This window comes from Leptodactylus fuscus, chromosome 7 (assembly GCF_031893055.1).
Source record: "Leptodactylus fuscus isolate aLepFus1 chromosome 7, aLepFus1.hap2, whole genome shotgun sequence".
Taxonomy (NCBI): domain Eukaryota; kingdom Metazoa; phylum Chordata; class Amphibia; order Anura; family Leptodactylidae; genus Leptodactylus; species Leptodactylus fuscus.
In genome coordinates this window covers 145,432,402-145,434,939 of record NC_134271.1, presented here as the reverse complement: position 1 = coordinate 145,434,939, position 2,538 = coordinate 145,432,402, and the positions used below count along the sequence as shown (strand labels likewise).

At 42.8% G+C, this 2,538-nt stretch overlaps 1 protein-coding gene across 1 annotated transcript in view; it reads left to right on the top strand.

Annotated features, from left to right (window-relative positions):
• The window catches only part of LOC142214623 (Fc receptor-like protein 5), a 384,847-nt gene that overhangs the window by 308,871 nt on the left and 73,438 nt on the right, over window positions 1-2,538 (top strand). The window lies entirely within an intron of this gene.

The window sequence follows — 2,538 nt, the reverse complement described above, 5'->3', positions numbered from 1 at the left end:
AATCGTCTACAAGGATGACTGTACTTGAATAATGTATCAGCAAATTTTTAAAGGGAACCTATTGGTGGAATTTGGGACTTTATGGACTAGATGTCATTAAAATATCTATGGCTCCACCTTGCGGGATCGTAACATTATTTGTTGTAGATTTTGCTACTTTTTTTTTTTAGCTAAAGCCAAGAATGGCTTCAAAAGGAATCAGAATTATACAGGAAGTTCTTCTACTTCTACCTTCTGCTCAATCCACTCCTGGCTTTGGCTAAAAAAACTGTAGCGAAATTTGCAACCAAAAAAGCTGTGTTTCTGCAATGTGGGGCTTCAGCCTTAAGGTAGCCATGAACATGAATGTTGTTCATTTTAACCACTCCTGGTGGACAATGTCTGAAGTTGATCTGCCAAAGTTGTGGTCCATGTGGCTGGAAAATTTTGTTGTCATCGACATAAACTATGTTTATAAGACATGCTTGGCCAAAGGAGTTTACCAAATCAAATCAAACAAGCTTTATTGGCACGTCCAAATCGATATTTGGCTTTGCCAAAGCTAGTAAAGTGGGTGTGTGTGGGGGAGGTGGAGTCAGGGGGTGAGTGGTGGGTATGGGGGGTGGGGTGGGTGGTTTGGGGTATAACAGTCTGTGGAGTCTCATCTTCCTCTTAGTTGGTGACCGCTATATGGGGAGGTGGGGTGGGGTGGGTGGTTTTGGGGTATAACAGTCCTTGGAGTCTCATCTTCCTCTTAGTTGGTGACCGCTATATGGGGAGGTGGAGGGGGGCGGGTGTATTGGGATAAATATAACAGTCCATGGAGTCTCATCTTCCTCTTGTTTGGTGACAGCTGGACACATATTGGGCAATGATCTCCACAGTGGCCTCTTCTTCTCCCAGTAGGATGTAGAGTTTCCTCTTCTCGTCTGCAGATATGAAGTCTGGGATGTGGGCAGAGAGTCTTTGGTAGTAGACGGCCCTCACAGCTGAGTATTTGGTGCTGTGTAGCAGGAACCTCTTTGCTCAAAGATAGTTCAGTCTTACCCAGAAAATTGCTGCACAACGAAACTTTAAGGGCCCATGCACACGATATAACGTGGTGTTGATTCCGACACGTAAACTCGTGTCAGAGTGAGCGCTTCAAAACAGAATCCCATTGACTTCAATGGGTTCCGTTTAACGCATGTAACACTTTGAAATCAATGGGTTAAAAAGCCTCCCATTGATTTCAAAGTGTAGAGCGTAAGGCGCAACCCATTGAAGTCAATGGGATTCTGTTTTGAAACTCTGACACGAGTTTACGTGTAGAATCAATGTTGCATTACATCGTGTGCACGAGCTCTAAGGCTGAGGCCCCACGGGACGTCTCGCTGCAATAAAGCGCTGCAGAGAGATAGCTTTTGTTGTTGCAGCTGCATTTTTGGTTTTTTTTTAGCCCAAACCAGGAGTGGATTGAGCAGAAGGGAGAAGTATAAGACCTTCCTATATGTTTCCCATTCCTTTTCTAGCCACTCTTGGCTTTGGCTCATAAAACCACAGCAAAATCTGCAGCAAAAAAAGCTGTGTGTCCGCAACGTGGGGCCTCCGTCTAAAAGTTTTGTGTTTGTATGCTAGACTTTATCTTGGCTCTTTGTTGTTATTTTACTATAATATAGTAACTAATGTTATAAATGTATATATTATAATATTATACATGTTCTACCTTTTCTATATGATTTTCTTCAAGTTCAAAAATTCAAGAAAGACACACAAAAAACAAAACAAAAAAAAAATCACTTAGAAACTTAGGCTGGTTAAAGGCAGTGTTTGGTTTCTTAGTTAGGCAACTTTTTTAGTTTGTAATGGTTATGTGAAATAAATGCTTCATTGACCTCCATTGTGTCTGTAACTTGTTACCTCTTTGATATTCTCCTATTCCATCCAACTCTGCTTGCTGTGCATCTGTTTCACCTCATCTTGTAGCTTTGAATGGTAAATTCTAGAGATGAGCGAACAGTGTTCTATCGAACACGTTCGATCGGATATCAGGCTGTTCGATGTGTTCGATTCGAATCGAACATCACGTGGCAAACTCCAAAAAAATTTGATTCCCCTCCCACCTTCCCTGGCGCCTTTTTTGCACCAATAACAGCGCAGGGGAGGTGGGACAGGAACTACGACACCGGAGGCATCGAAAAAAATCGGAAAAAGTCATTGGCTGCCGAAATCAGGTGACCTCCATTTTAGACGAATAGTGGATTTCAAATCCGGGTCATATGAGAATGTGAACTTTGTGACTAAGAGACAGGGATAGCTGTACAGGCAGGGATAGCTAGGGATAACCTTTATTTAGGGGGGAATGTTATTAAAAATAACTTTTTGGGGCTCTATCTAGTGTGTAATTGTGATTTTTGTGACATAAACTTTTTCCAATAGGAATGCATTGGACAGCGCTGATTGGCCAGAGTACGGAACTCGACCAATCAGCGCTGGCTCTGCTGGAGGAGGTGGAGTCTAAGATCGCTCCACACCAGTCTCCATTCAGGTCTGACCTTAGACTCCGCCTCCTCTGGCAGA